Raw genomic sequence first — 17,151 nt, 5'->3', positions numbered from 1 at the left:
ATCAGTAGTGGCCTCTTGGACCCTTGCTCATGACCCATCTATGATCAGCAGTGGTTTATTCACGTGAACTTTGGGTCATGACCATGGCAGATTTCTTTGGTGGCATGGCCAAGTTTCAAATTCATTTCCAAAGAAATAAAATAAATACCCATAGTTTTCTTTTGTGCAGTCACTCTCTTCTCTGAGCCAGTTAAAGTTTTACACTTTCTCTGCCAAGCTCGTTCTTGCAGGAACAAAAGTGCTAGGTCAGAAATTCCTTTGAGTTAGCAATTAACCACTGCCACTTGGGAATAGAAAGCCTAACCCAGTTACTTTGGCTGAATTTGTTTGTACCCCATCGGAGTATTCCTGATATAGCACTATGGCCTCAAATCCAAATCTCAGATCTTCCTTAGAAATATATTTATTATGAAAAAAGATTGCACACTTTGTAATTTCCTTTATACTTGTGATGGTTCAAATAGCTGAGGGTTCCTCTGAGACACTGATGAAGGTTACGCTGATAGGCCTGCAGGAGTTGTGAGTGCCACAGGATCTTTTCACTCATTTGAATTAGAGTTATGTTGTTGTTGTTTTGAAGTTTTGGAAAGTAGAAGTGCCCAGAAGGCAAAAGTTTCCTTTCTTCTTTAATCTTTTATGAGCCTGAAAATTAAATATTAATTAAAAGTTTATTTTGCTAAAGGCCCTGATTTTACAACTTCCAAACTTTAAATCAATTCCCCTCATATCCACATTAGTGGCTTATCACATTTCTTGCTTTTGTGTCATCGTTCTGGTTAACAGGTAATGACATGATATTGAGCCCACACGTAATGGACAGCCATGCAGGATGAAGGGGTCATGTTTGCTGGTTAGGATGCATATGTTTTTGAGAAAGATGTATGTTTTGTCACATCCTTCAGAGAGCTAAATAGAATATTGGAGAAAGGTTAAAAATGGTTCACAGGAATGACAGGGCATTGCTGTGGAAGGAATGGGTTTGCCATTTTTCTGAGTGCTCCATTATGAGCACACTCAGCCTCTAAAAGGAATAAACAAGTAGAACACAATGTTTGAAAGGCCTCGTTTCAGATATCACCTTACTATCTAATTTACATCTCTCATCCAATGGTATAATGGTAAATTTTGAAGTGCAGGTGTTCATCACGACAGTCCCCCATAGCCATGCCTCCAGGGAGAGTCCAATATTGCAAGTAGCTGTGTTGATTAATATCAACAAACCATATCTAGTAGTTTTCATCTGCTAAGATCAGGTATTTCATAAAGCGAATGGGTCTTCATTGCCCATTAAAGACTAAGCCACCCCATAATACTTTACAAGAAAGAACAATATATTGCCGTTGGGAAAATTTATTTCCCCTCAGCTAAGCAAGGTGACGTCTCTGCTTCTTACTATGCTGTCTAGGTGTGCCATAGCTTTCCTCCCAAGGAGCAAGCATCTTTTAATTTCATGGCTACAGTCACCGTCTGCGGTGATCTTGGAGCCCAAGAAAATAAAATCTGTCACTGCTTCCATTTCCTCTCCTTCTAATATATGCCAGGAATTGATGGGGCCAGATGCCATGATCTTAGTTTTTTTTAATGTTGAGGGTAAGCCTCATTAAACAGAATGTGGTTTCTGAGTAGGCATACATAGGATTGCATAAATTAGCAATATTTATCTCCCCTCCACTTAAAAAACAAACCCCAAACTCCTATTTTTTAAATTAAAGCTTTCTGTTCATGGGAACATAGGAAGCTGCCTTATACTGAGTCAGGCCCTGGGTCCATCTAGCCCAGAATTGTCCCTGACTGGCAGCAGCAGCTCTCCAAAGTTTCAGGCAGGATTCTTTTATAGCCCTACCTGGAGATGCTGATTGAACCTGGGACCTTCTGCATGCCAAGCATGTGCTCTGCCACTGAGCTACAGCCTTCCTATGGCTAGATAATGGCAACTGACAAACAGAACAGTCCCAGATTTGTTTCTCGGCAACTATGTGAACCCACTCTTCTCAAAGACTTGAGTGAGGACAAGGAGAGAAACCAACCCTCTTGTCTGTTTGTATAAAGTCAAGTACAGTTCAGAACTTCTCTTGCCCACCAAAGAGAATTCCCCTTAAGAATTCCCCAAGATATGCTCTGGGTGGAATAAAGAAGAGAAAGGAAGAAAGAACAGGGTAGGGGAGGGAAGAAGAAAAGAAGAATGGTGATTGGAAATGTGCGCGGGGTGGGGAGCAGAGAGAATTCCCTAAGCCAAGTGCCTCCTTTCAGAGAGGTAGTACTTCAGAGGAATTATGAAGGCTGTGCAGGGTTTGCAAGGATTGCATGTTCTTAAATGAACTTTATGAAGTGAAGTGCTGGAGGGCTTTTTCTAGCTTTTTTAAACTGTAGAACCTATTTAAAAGCCCCAGCAGTTTCTCCATCATGATGTCCTAACCCTCCCTTTGGGATTATTTGAGTCCTACAGCTATTTAGGAGAAATTAAAATGGAGGGAGAGAAAGATGTTTGTGGAGGCTGATTGGATCCTTTGCTGTACTGAAGCTACTAAACTTCTGCAGGAGCCAAAGGTTCCAGTTCGGGGCAGTAAAATCAGATGCTGTGTGAAATACCAGTATTTCACATGGAGCTCTTTCTTCCCTCCCTTCTCCCCCTTCAAAAGTTCATTGCAGGCAAGCTCCCAACAGTGGGCACCTAAGAGCAGAAAAGGAAAGTAGGGGGAGAGAGGTTTTTTTGCACCTCAAAAAAAAAACCCTACACCAGAGATTAGGGATAGTGACCTCGTAATCACCTTAAACACCTTCTGATTAGCATCTCTAATCCCCTGGGTGACTTGACAGTTTTTATTTTTTGTTTTAGACTTTCAGAAAAGGAAACTTAACGCATGGCTAGCGCAAAAGCCATGGGACCTAACTGTCTGAAATTTGGTAGGTTCAGTTGCCTCTATAGGGACTGCCAGGTCCCCAAATTTCATGAATTTATGTGGAAGCACAAAAAATTACAGCTCTTTACTTTGACACATTTTCTTGAAAATAGCAGATTTTACCTGTGACTAGCACAAAAGCCACTACACCTAACTGCCTGAAATTTTGCATGTTTAATTAGCTCCATGGGGGCCACCAAGCCTCCAAATGTCATGTATTTAGCTTACAAACTAAAAAAGTTATGGCTGTTTTTGTTTTCCAATGCAAGTCAATGGGAAAATGTAAAAAAAAAAAGGCATTTATGACAGCTCAGAAAGATCTGGGGCCTGTGCCCAGGTGGACCTCCTCTTAACGATGCCCATGTTTAGAACCAAGAACTCAAGTATAACATGGTTGCTTTCCCTTAGAGTTCCTGTAACTGCTACTTCATCCACTAAGTCATCTCTGTTGGTTAGGATCAAGTCAAGGATAGCCGATCCTCTAGTTCCTTCCTCTACTTTCTGTAGGAGGAATTTATCTGCAACACAAGTCAGGAATTTCTTGGTGGGGCCATGTTTTGCAGAATTTGTCTCCCAACAAATATCGGGGAAATTGAAGTCCCCCATTACTACTACATCATGCTTCCTTGAAACATTGGCTATGTGCTTTTCAAAAGTTTCATCCTCATCTTCTCCTTGATTGGGTGGCCGGTAGTAGACTCCGACCACCAGGTTCCTTTTATTCTTTGCTCCATTTATTTTAACCCAGATGCTCTTGATGGGGCTACCAAGCTCATCTGCCTATATTTCTGTGCAGAGATATGTATTTTTCACATATAGTGCAACCCCACCTCCCTTTCTGTTCCTCCTGTTCTTTTTGAACAAGTTATATCCTTCAATTGCTGTATTCTAGTCATGAGAGTCATCCCACCAAGTCTCAGTTATACCTATCAAGTCATAATTTCCCTCCTGTATTAAGAGTTCACATTCGTTCTGTTTGTTTCCCATACTCTGGGCATTAGTATATAGACATCGAAGACCATGTGCTTCATATTCTGGCTTTCTTCGTACGTGTTTGTGAAGACTATTATTGGGCGCTATTAGAGCTGTTCTCTCTGTTGCAGTGCATGAGCCTTCGTCCAATGTTACCCACAACTTTACGTCTCCCCAGTAGGATTCAGTGTAAAGCCCTCCTGATAAAGTTCTTCATGCTGTGGCCAAACACATTCTTCCCAGCCTTTGTGCAACCTGCCCCTTGCCAACAGCCCATCTTCCAAGAAGTATAGCCCGTGGTCCCAGAATCCAAATCTCTCTCGTCGGCACCACCTTCGTCATTCACCCAGAGTATTTTTCTTTCCCTTTCTATCCCTCTTCTAACTACTGGAAGGATGGATGAGAAAACTATCTGGGCCCCAAAGTTCTTGAGTTTCCTTCCCAAAGCTTCAAAGTCTGACGTGATTTCTTCGTAGCTCCGCTTGGCGGTATCATTTGTTCCCACATGGATGAGAAGAAAAGGATACCTGTCAGTGGGCTTTATGAATGCAGGCAACCCTTCAGTCACGTCTCTAATCCGTCCTCCCAGGAGACAGCATACCTGGCGAATCCACGGGCCTTTGCAACATACTTGGGTTTCAATCCCACGCAGCAAGGAGTTTCCCACTACTCCTCCTCTTCTTGCTGTTGTAGGCCTTTGTTTCATTGCCTCTGCTTGACTGACCTTCAGCTTCTTGCTCACTTTCATGCAGGTTTTCCTGTAATTCCTCCTCTGCAGGCTGTCCTCCAGTCTCATCCTCAAATACCTGGACGGTTCCATAGCTCCACTGCTTCCACTGGTGCAGAGTGGCTTCTAGTTCTTCTGCTCCTGTTGCCCTTTTCCAAGGAGTATCCTCTACTGCATTTTTCCTCACCTCAGCATTTTACTCTTCTGCCTCAGCTTGCTGTTGCTCTTCAAGCTTCTGTTTGTCATTTTGCTGCTGTAGTTCCACTGTTGTGTCCAATAACTCTTCGTGTTCTCTTATTCCCTGGAGGGTTGACAGTTGCTGCTTCAGTCCTTTTCCTTTTTCTTCCAGCAGTGTGATCAACTTGCACTTGTTGCACATGTAGGCCATGTTGTTCTCAGGCAGAAAAACAAACATTGCATACACCTTGCAGGTCACCCCCACTGGAGAGTCCTCCCATGTCTCTTTTCCCTTTTTGTGTCTAGCTTTCTAATTGTTCTAAGTAGCCTGTGCCAGGTCCTCTACTCACTGGAGGTTAAAAACAGAGGCCCACTGGTATGGAAGTGTGTGTTACAAGAAAAATAAATATTAAAAAAATGTGTTTTTTTAATGTTAGGGGAGTCCCCTGCCAAAGTGCCCTGGCCAATTCCTGTTTGCTCTCCCTGTCCGCTCGCTCTGATCGCTCACTCCCTGGGAGCTTGCCTGCTTCTATATTCCCTAGACCAGCTGGAGCAGCTTCCTCTGCTCTGCTCAGCTAGGAGACTGGAAGCAAAGTTCTTCTTCGTGGTCTCTGTGCATCACACATATGGGCTCTGCGCCTGCACTGAGTCTCATTCAGGAAGCTTCTAGAGCTGAGGAACACTTTTGGCAGAAACCCTCCCCCACCGTCCACTGTGCATGTCTAGGGGGTTCCCACCCATTCCCTCTTCTCTTTTGACCGCCATAGTGGATAGTCTTCTTTGGCGCTTCCTCTGTACTAGAAAGAGAATTGCAGAGTTTTCTTTTCTGCTGCTGCTGAGGATTTGTTTTTTCTTGTTGTTCTCCCTTGTCTTCATCATCCTGCCAAAAAAAAAAAAAATTCCTTCGACATTCGTCCGTCTGTCGACCACAGCTGCAGTGTTGCGTATGGCCACAAAGGCACCTTTTCATAAGTGTGTCAAGTGTGGGAGTAAGTTGCCCTCCACTTACCCTCACTCCTTCTGCCTTTTTTGTTTGGGTGAAGGCCATTTACCTGATTCCTGTTCCCTGTGCCAATCGTTTACTAAACAGGCACAAAAGAACAGATCGGACAGGCTTAAGGCAAAGCTGTGGAGAAAAGCGTTGCAGGCTATGGACCAAAGAACACTGCAGGGTTTTCTGCAAAAGACAAAGTAGGGGCAACTATGTCTTCGTCTAAACCAATGTCCCCTCGCCCATCAACTTCCGTGGAATGGGCTGGTCCTCCGACTCCAGGGCACTCCTTAGCACTCTCGGTCGCGAGAAAAATCACCAAAAAGGCAAAGATTCCAAAGTTGGGATCGAATGGCCTTAAAAAACAGAAGAAAAAGAAGGCTGCCAAAGAATCTCCCAAACCGAAGATTCCTGCACCTCCTCCTTTGCTGGACTCACCAATTTGTGTATTGTCACCAGTACCAACTGTTCCAGTCATCGAGCCTGTGTCAACAATGTCTGAGGGTGAAATTTTGGATTTCTCCCCTCCACTACCAGTCTCTCAGAATCGAGACATTTTTCCCTCCAGAGATCGCTAGTCACCAATGTGCCAGGAAGCTTCATGTCACTGCATCTCATCTCCTCCTCGGGACTGAGAGCACTGTTTTCATCCTGGGCTGTGGTGTTCCCACTATGGGGATCACCGCTTCGACTACCATTATAGAGAGAGGGCAAGGTCTCCATATGGTGACTGGGATAGGGGTTCAGAGTGGTCTTGCCCTCCAAAACACCCTTGCCACTTCGAGGACTGGTGTACTCTTTGGGACCAAGAGTACTTTGTTGGCCGCTCCAGATATATGGGAGCAGGTTCACCTCGGTATTTACTGCAGGCATCGGACACTGTTTCTCATCCCCTCATGAGAGATTAGTGCCTCATGCCTCCACCCATGCCACCTCGTTCCTCTTCGTTGCTGTGGAGTCAGTTGGAGCCACCCAAACTGACTCAATCAGAGCCACAGCCGATTCTGCCTGCAGAACTGTCACCACAGCAGCTTCAGTCATGAATCAGCTGATGATTACCAGTCCGATTCATCTTCATATTCCTCTGTCCTGCTTTCCGCCTCTGGATGAGGTAGTGGGATCCCAGGAAGGAGCCTCTCCCTTGGAGGACATGTTCAGCTTTACTGAGCAAATCAGCCGGGTGGCCCATTCTTTGGGCATTGAAGTACAGCAGGTGGAGGAACATATTCAGGACCCCATCTTTGACACAGTCCATAGTGAATTGTTGAAACTGGTTGCAGTGCCCTTTCTCCTGACCCTTCTTCAGACTGTCCATCAGTCCTGGAAGGCTCCATCTTCCATGGCTCCGATGTCTCTAAGTGCCTTGAATCCCTGTATAGGGTGCAGGAGAAGGACACAGCATTCTTGTATTTGCACCTGCAACCCAACTCCATCATTGTGGAATTGGCGCAGGACCAGTCGCAGAAACCTCATACGTCACCTGTTGACAAGGAAGAGAGGAGGCTGGATCTTTTGAGTAGGAGAATGTATTTCTCTGCTACTCTGGGACTCCGTGTGGCCAGTCATCAGGACATAGTGGCCAGATACCAGCTGTTCCTGTGGGGAAAAATGGACTCCCATTGTGCCTGCCTCCCAGAGGGCCAAAAGGATCTTGCCAGGGTCTTCCATGCTGAGGCTGTCAAAACTGTTGAGACAGCAAATTAATAGCTCTCAGCATGAGGCAGAGTGTAGCACCAAGGCAGTGGTTGGCACCATCACCATCAGGAGGCATGCTTGGCTAAGGTCTGTGGGCTTGACTCCTGAAGTCAGGTCCCAAATAGAGGACTTGCCCTTTGATGGCAAAGGGCTCTTTAATTTGAAAACAGATGAGCAAATGGACTCTGTCCTGAAAGCGAAGACAACTGCCTGTAAAATGGGCTTGGGCCCTCAACCTGCGCAGTACCAGTACAGAAACCACAGATGGTTTCGGCCTCAACCGTATGCACCCAAACGACTGCCTGACCGATACCAATGCTACCAGCCCACCCAACAGCAGACAAAGCGGACTGTTCTGTATTCAAAGTTTCGTCAGAGTCATGGCAGCCTGAGTCATCTTCAAAGCATCACCTTTGACTTCCAGATGCTTATTTCCCCCGACCTTCCCAGTCGACCTGTGTTCGGATCTGTTCTGTCATGTTTCCTGCTGACCTGGAAGGCAATAACATTGGACACCTGGGTGTTAGATATAATTGTTCGGGGTTACATGATAGAATGTCATACTTTTCCCTCGCTAGGGACTGTACGCATCACTCCGTCGTTGCAAGCCCTCCTTCTGGAGACATCCACCCTGCTTCAAAAAGGAGCTATCCAGAGAGTCCTTCTATTCCAGCCAGCAGACAGCTTTTTTTGTTGGTATTTCATCATACTGAAGCAGGACAGAGGCCTCTCTGTCCCTTCATGGACTTAAGGGACCTAAACAAGTTCATCACCCCCGGAAAGTTCAGAATGATCATGTTGGCTATGATTCTCCCGCTTCTTCAAAAGAATGTTTGGTTTGCTGCCATAGACCTGAAGGACACATATTTTCATTTAGCGATTGCAGATGCTCACCACTGGTACCTGCGTTTCATCATCATCAGCAACATGTGTCAGCCTCAGGTCCTGCACTTCGGTCTAGCGACCGCCCCAAGAATTTTTACAAAGTGTATGGCTGTTGTATGCACGTATCTGTGACTACAGGGAATCGAGATTTATCCTTACCTGGACGACTGGCTCCTTGTATCGGACTCCAGAAGGGATCTTTACCGTGCCATCGAGATTGTTCTGAACCTTCTGGGTGCGCTGGGCCTTTATGTCAACAGAGAAAAGTCATCTCTGGAACCTACTCAATGTCTCCAGTTTTTTGGAGTGCTACTAGATTTGACAGTTGCGCATGCTTACCTTCCTCAAAACCAGCATGATCAGCTGGTTACTCTCACAGAGACTGTCTTTCTTCATCCATCGGTCACTGCCCACACCGTTCAAGTTTTGCTGGGTCACATGGCGTCTACAGTTGCAATTGTTCAATGGGTGAGACTTCAGATGCAACCACTGCAGAACTGGTTGCTCTGAAACTTCAATTCTACCTGGGATGCTCGGCATTGTCGACTCACAATCCTGGATGAAGTGTTGACATCCCTTTGTTGGTCGATGCATCCGTGCAACTTGGACCGAGGCATGCCCTTTATCCAACCATCTCCTACACATATCCTGATGACAGATGTGTCTCTCTCTGGATGGGGAGCCCACTGCAGTCTGTTGCGGACACAAGGCCTTTGGTCGGCAAGCAAAAGGAAGTGTTGCATAAACTTCTTAGAGTTTCTGGTGGCCTGGAAAGCAATGCGAGCTTTCGAACTTTACCTTCAAGTTCGACATGTACAAATCCTGACCGACAATACAATGGTCTTGTGGAACATCTGGAAGTAAGGCGGGACGCACTCGTACAGACTTGTGAACCTCACCCTAGACATTTTCCAATGAACAATTCAACTGGGCATCTTTTTGAGTACTCTTCATATCGCTGGTCAAGACAATGTTTTGGCAAATGCCCTAAGTCAGGCGTACCAGTTGCCTCACAAGTGGCAGATGTCACTGGATTGTCTGTTTCTGGACTGGGGCCATCCGTCAACAGATATGTTCATGACCCCAGTGAGTGCCGTGGGCCCTCACTTTTGCATGAGAGAGAAGATTGGTCAATTGTCTTTGGGTGATGCATTCCAGATACAGTGGCGAGGGGAACTTTTTTATCTGTTCCCACCATTTCCTCTTCTCTCCAAGGTGCTCCAGAAAATAAGACATGACAAGGCGGACTGCGTTCTAATTGCGCCTTGTGGCCGAGACAGTCATGGTTTCCAGTCCTACTGCGTCTGTCAGGAAGACGGTTCTTGCACCTTCCACAAGTTCCAGACCTGATTTTTCGGGGCCGGGGCACGATTCATCACCCCAGTCTTGACACTCTGAAGGTAACAGCTTGGAGGATTCAACAATGACTGTTTTTCCTCGAGTTCAACTCGGAGTTCTGGCAATCCTGGATACGGCTAAGAAACTTCCTACCTGTTGGTCCTATGCTGCCAAGTGGTTGTCTTTTTTATGTTTGCTAGTCTTCATGTCCCTTCATGGATCACTGTCTTGTAGTGGCGAAGGGGCTTGCGTAACTCAGTGAAGCCATAAGCTATGCCGTGCAGGGCCACACAAGATGGACAGGTTATGGCAGAGAGTTCTGACAAAATGTGGTCCACTGGAGAAGGAAATGGCAACCCACTCCAGTATTCTTGCCAAGAAAACCCCATGGAACGTATCACAAGGCTAAAAGATATGATGCCAGAAGATGAGCCCCTCAGGTCGTAAGGTGTCCAATATACTACTGGGGAAGAGCAGAGGGAATTTCCAAGTAGTGCCAGAAAGAGTGAAGCGGCTGGGCCAAAGCTGAAAGGACACTCAGCTGTGGATGTGTCTGGTGGTGAAAAGAAAATCCGATGCTGTAAAGAACAATACTGTCTAGAAACCTGGAATGTAAGATCAATGAATCAAGGTAAGCTGGAGGTGGTCAGACATGAGATGGCAAGATTGAACATCAACATCTTGGGAATCAGCGAACTAAAATGGACAAGCATGGGCGAATTTAATTCAGGTGACCATCATATCTACTACTGTGGGCAAGAATCCCTTAGAAGAAATGGAGTAGCACTCATAGTCAAAAAAAGGGTGGGAAAAGCAGTACTGGGGTACAATCTCAAAAAAGAGAGAATGATCTCAGTACGAATCCAAGGCAAACCATTCAACATCTCAGTAATTCAAGTCTATGCCCCAACCACTGATGCTGGAGAAGCTGAGGTTGATCGGTTCTGTGAAGACCTACAACACCTTCTAGAACTAACACCCAAAAAAGATGTCCTCTTCATCATAGGGGATTGGAATGCTAAAGTAGGAAGTCATGAAATCACCAGGATAACAGGCAACCATGGCCTTGGTGTACAAAATGAAGCAGGACAAAGGCTAATAGAGTTTTGCCAAGAGAACACGCTGATCATAGCAAACACTCTTTTCCAACACCACGAGAGGCGACTCTACACATGGACATCACCAGATGGTCAGTATTGAAATCAGATTGATGATGTCCTTTGCAGCCAAAGATGGAGAAGCTCTATACAGTCAGTAAAAACAAGACCTGGAGCTGACTGTGGCTCAGATCATAAGCTTCTTATCGCAAAATTTTGGCTTAAATTAAAGAACGTAAGGAAAACCACTAAACCACTCAGGTATGACCTAAATCATATCCCTCATGAATATACAGTGGAGGTGAGGAATAGATGTAAGGGATTAGACCTGATAGACAGAGTGCCTGAGGAATTATGGACGGAGGTCTGTAACATTGTTCAGGAGGCAGCAACTAAATCCATCCCAAAGAAAAAGAAATGCAAGAAAGAGAAATGGCTGTCTGATGAGGCTTTACAAGTAGCTGAGGAAAGAAGGGAAGCGAAAAGCAAGGGAGAAAGGGGAAGATATACCCAACTTAATGCAGTTCCAGAGAATAGCAAGGAGAGACAAGAAGGCCTTCTTAAATGAACAATGCGAAGAAATCGAAGAAAACAATAGAATGGGAAAGACTAGAGATCTCTTCAAGAAAATTGGAGATATCAAGGGAACGTTTTGTGCGAAGACGGGCATGATAAAGGACAAAGAAGGCAGGAAACTAACAGAAGCAGATGAGATTAAGAAGAGGTGGCAAGAATACACAGAAGAACTATACAGGAAAGATCTGAATGTCCCTGATAGCCATGATAATGTGGTCACTGAACTTGAGCCAGACATCCTAGAGAGTGAAGTCAAGTGGGCCTTAGGAAGCATTACTAACAACAAAGCTAGTAGAGATGACAGTATTCCAGCTAAGCTATTTAAAATCCTAAAAGATGATGCTGTTAAAGTGCTGCACTCAATATGCCAACACATTTGGAACACTCAACAGTGGCCACAAGACTGGAAAAGGTCAGTTTACATTCCAATTCCAAAGAAGGGCAATGCCAAAGAGTGTTCAAACTACCGCACAATTGCGCTCATTTCACATGCCAGCAAGGTTATGCTCAAAATCCTACAAGCTAGGCTTCAGCAGTATGTGAACTAAGAACTACCGGAAGTACAAGCTGGGTTTCGAAGAGGCAGAAGAACTAGAGATCAAATATTTTGGCCACCTAATGCGAAAACTCCCTGGAAAAGACACTGATGCTGGGAAAGATTGAAGGCAAAAGGAGAAGGGGAGGCAGAGGATGAGATGGCTAGATAGCATCACCGATGCAATGAATATGGACTTGAGCACACTCCGGGAGAGAGCGCAGGACAGGAAGTCCTGGCATGCTGTGGTCCATGGGGTCATGAAGAGTCGGACACGACTGAACAACAACAAGTCTTCATGCATTCGATCTTCTTCGGGCATTGGTTGAGAATGTTCTTTTCTTTCTGCATAGTTTGTTTCAAAAAGGTTTAAAACTTTCATCCATAAGGGTTTATTTGGTGGCTCTTTCTTGTTACAGAGGGCCAGTTCAAGGTTTTTCCCTTTTTACTCACCCTACTGCTTGTCAGTTCCTGCGAGGTCTAGAGAACTTGACTCCTCCGGTTCAAACTCTGGTTCCTCAGTGGACTCTCTCTGTCTTGCATGCTTTTCTCTCGAAGCCCTTCAAAACTCTGGCCACGACAGACCTTCACCTGCCATTGTGGAAACTTGCCTTCCTGGTTGCTATCACATCCTCTCGACAAATCTGTGTCTTACGAGTGGATCATCCCTACATGATCTTCCACAAGGACAAGGTTGACCTGATACCGGACATTGACTTTCTACCAAAAGTGGTCTCTGATTGCCACATCAACCAAATCATATTGTTACCAGCTTTCTTCCCAGGCCCTTCTGAGCTAGAGAGAAAGTTGCATGCTCTCAGTGTCAAGAGAGCATTGGCGCTTTACAAATCTAGGCCAGCACTGTTCTATACCACGTAGCGCTTTTTTGTTTGTTATGGGGGATCCAAGAAGGGTTCTCCTGTCTCCTCCCAAAGACTAGCTTCATGAATTATGCAGACCATTGGTCTGGCTTATGATTTGTCTAGGTTGGAGTGCCCCCCTCACATCGGAGTGCATTCTACTTGAGGAGTAGCCATGTCTACAGCTCTCGCAAAAGGTGTACCACTGTTGGAATTATGCAGGGCAGCGACTTGGTCGAAACCGTTGATGTTTGTGAAGCACTACAAATTCGATGTCAGGGCACTTTCTGACTATGTGTTTGGACAAGTTCTTCTGTCATCAGTCTTGGCGTGAGACACCTACCCACCACTAGTACATGAGCTTGTTAATCGCTCATATGTGTGATGCACAGAGACCACGAAGAAGAAATGCAGGTTGCTTACCTGTATATAGAGATCAGCTCTCAACACCTAAACAGATGCAGGTTGCTTACCTGTAACTGTAATTATTCGAGTGGTCATCTGTGCATTCATACAACCCTCCCACCATCCCCACTTTGGTGTCAATGTCAAATTCGTTATTGGTACCAAGGCATGATTGGTTTCCCTTGGGTCCGAGGCCACATTAGGCGATCTCAAGGATCTGAGGGAACGGGCGGGAACCCCCTAGACATGCTCAGTGGACGGTGGGGGAGGGTTCCCACCAAAAGCATTCCTCGCCTATAGAAGCTTCCCGAAGAAGACTCAGCACAGGCGCAGAGCCCATATGTGTGAATGTACAGATGACCATTCGAAGAACTACAGTTACAGGTAAGCAACCCGCATCTGTTTAGGTGTTGACAGCTGATCTCTATATCAACAAGATGATTACCATAAAGAGTGCTTCCTAGAAAAAGTTTGGAGTCAAGTTTAAACAAGGGATGCTATGGTACATTCCTGGCAATTATCCTGCTAAGCTTTCCACGTTGATGAAGGATCACCATAGAGCAGCAGAACTCCATTTCATCTGTAGGCCGTAGTCCAAGGAAGTTATTATGTTAAACCAAGCAGCAATGCTATCTACCCCATGGTACTTGGCACAGGAGACAGCACTGTCTGGCGGTTCTCCAGTTATGGCCTCTCCTGGAGTCATAAGACCAAAGCTTGGTCATTCATGCCTTAGGGTGCTTCCAGATGGAAGGCTCATAGTACTACCAACCAGAAGGCATTGTGCAGCTGTTCCATTTTTTTTTTCTTTAACAAATTTTCTTCAGTAAGGAAAAAGATGGAAGAGGTGGTGGGAAAACACAGGAGACTTATGAGCAGAAGATATAATCACTCCCCCCCTGTGTGAGTTCTGGGGAGTGAAAATGGCCTTTCGGTTTTCTGCGCTATTACTTGGAGGTCTCTCTAGGTGGCCCTAGTGGGATGCAGAATGACAACTACACTGATGGATGGTGGCAGTTGCATTTTGCGATTCCAAAAAATAATGCATTTTCCCTGCTCAAAAAATAGCGGGGAGGGGAAGTGGTTAGAAAGCATGGAAGAGACATTGGAGGATGACAACATCATCGAAACCATCCATAAATTAATGCCAGTGAGGAATGCTGAACACACAGTAAAAGCCTTGCCTAGAAAAGCTCACATACGTTTTCTTCACACTTCCCAAGAATCAGGCCCCCTCTTAGCTGGCTTTTAAAAGGGCTCATAAAATTATTTTATTCCATTGGGCAGTTTTTACTTGAGCTTTTGATATATTTGTAGTCGGCTGCTTTTGATATGGCTTTATGAACGTGTACTACCATCTATTTTGTTAGGTTTGGTTTTGTTTTTTTTAATATGTTTATTCCATTACTATAATTATACATATAAATGCATAATTGTATAATATAAGTATATGATTATACGTATGTATATGAATTGGGGGTTGGACTCGATGGCCTTGTAGGCCCCTTCCAACCCTACTATTCTATGATTCTACTATTCTATGAATTATACATATAATTATACATTTACTTATACATAAACACATACATAAAATAAACTTAGGGAGCAATCCTATGGCCCCTAGACAACGTCTGGGGGACAAAGGATATTTTGGATTTCTGGATCCAAGGCCAGAGACAGTGCTCTGACCTCACGCGCAGGAGTACGAGCTCCCTGCCCCATCGCAGCCAGTGTGAAGAGAATTGCACCAGCTACCTATATGAGCTTGCAAATGCAAGCTCTAGAGGGGTGAAATGGGGTGTGCCAATGACCAACAGTAGGGCATCCAGTTTATAAATTTGTAAATAACTAATCGGTATAAAATATCAGCTTCAATCACGGATTTCTTAGTCACCTTTCTCTTTAAAAAAGAGTCACGATGACTTAACAACAAGATTAAAACATACAAAAATTAAAGCAAACCCATAAATGTTATATCACAAATTATATACTTGGAAAGCATAATTGTCTTACACTTCAACATAAACAGTTCAAAACAAGCCTCTGTAACATGTAAAATGGACAGCTGTGTATTGCACCCACCTCAAAATGTGTTGTTTCGTTTTGGCTATATTTGGGGGCTAAAGTGAACTTCTTTTGGGGGAAAGAATTGGAGTGACTCCCCAGAAGGTCCTGTTCTGTGGTGCTTTTTGAATTTTGGGGAAAGAAAAATGGCTGTCGCCATAAAAAATAGCTGCTTCCAGTGCCATTCACTGGGGGGAGGGGAGGCATTATAAAGGAGAGCAGATGAATATCTACAGGAAAACCCAAACTTTTTCAGAGTGGGTGGTTGTTCATCCTTCAGCAGTTCATTTTATTTGAGAGGTACAGTGTTAAATACTCCTCCAAAGAAAGAGCAGTGATTCAAGCAGTCTTGTTAAAAACATGAAGTCACAGTGTGCTGTTTCATGCAACTCTATTTTTAAACCTGAACTATTAGGGAAACCATTTTAGATAACTGTGTGTGTGCGTGCGTGCGTGCATGCATGTGTTGCAACACCAACACCGCCCATGTGTATTGAAAACAGACCCAAGGGTTAAAAGGGTCCATGCCACTTGGGGGTGGGGGTGGAAATCAGAGATTAACAGTGCAATCCTATGCATGCCTAATCAGAAGCAAACCACAATTACTTCAGTGGGATTTAATACTAAGTAAACATGCTGAAGAATCAGCACAATAATTAGAAGGAGGGGAGGGGAGGAACCTCCCATTTCACAAAAACATTTCTCCTCAAATTACTGGGTCAATTTCATGAATTTTTGACTGAATCCTTGTTTCTCCATAGCCCTACTGTGCACACATTTACATGCATGTACACTAGAGATGAGATGCATCCACTTGGAGATTTAACTTATAGAGATGGTAGGAAGGGAGCTAAATCCTGAAGACTGATGCTAACTTTTACAACTCATAATAATAATAATTCAAAATTCAAATAAGACATCCCTTCACTTCTCCTTTGCCTTACCCATATGCCTCCATTTTCTGCATGACCATCATGTGAAAGAAACATCACTATTCAATCTCTCTCCTTCCTTTCTTGAGGTTGCTGTAAAGCACAGAAAGTATGCAACACATAGGAAAACAGGTTGCAATTCTAAATACTTCCTAGGGAACTAGTGTGTTACTGCTCTGTTCTCTTGCCACGATAGATGGGTCAGTGGTGGACTGGTAACTGGGTGGGTAGGCAAATGGATATCTCTGCCACAGCCAATATCTTAGACATTAGAGTACTCACCAAGACAGAGTAAGTTAATGAATAAGGGCTTTTCTACACAAGGCATTTAGCACACACTTGTCATTCCCTACTCATGGTTCTTTACAGGTTTTTTAGACAACATTGTGACCCTCCAGTTTCGCTTCTGTGTCTAACCAGCATTTTCGGGGAGGTTTTTTTAGAGCAAGGAAAATGCAGTGTTTAATTGTGAAAGCAAAAGACAGCACAATTTCTTCTTGTGTATTTTCTCTGTTCTACTATACTACAGTGCCACCTAGAGGTTACATAGCAGAAAAGCAGGAAAGAAAACACTCTTGTGTAGTGCTTGGATCTCAATTCTGCAACAAAACTGAAAGTAGATACAGTGGATTAACAGCCTGGTGTAGAAAAGCTCTAAGTGAACGTGTGAACAAATGAGTGAATGAAAGGGTGGGTGGGTTAAGGAACAAATGGCAGTAGTGCATGCTGTTCTCATGGTTTCGCCTTCCCTGACTCCTCCACATAACACACATACATGCTGTGCTGCTGCCTTCACCTCCTCCCTGCAGCCATGGCAATAGTGTATTTTCCACTATACATTTGATATAAATGAACATTGACTAGCAAATCCATGCACTCAGCACGTGTTATTTCTATTTCCAGAGGGGTAGCCGTGCTAGTCTATCGCAGAAAAAGCAACAAAGAGTCTTGTGTCATCTTAAAGATGAACAAATTTATTCTGGCATAAGCTTTCGTG

This window comes from Heloderma suspectum, chromosome 2 (genome assembly GCF_057233095.1).
Source record: "Heloderma suspectum isolate Gila_16-S chromosome 2, 16-S_ref, whole genome shotgun sequence".
Classification (NCBI taxonomy): Eukaryota; Metazoa; Chordata; class Lepidosauria; order Squamata; family Helodermatidae; genus Heloderma; species Heloderma suspectum.
Note: the sequence above shows the minus strand (reverse complement) of the source record.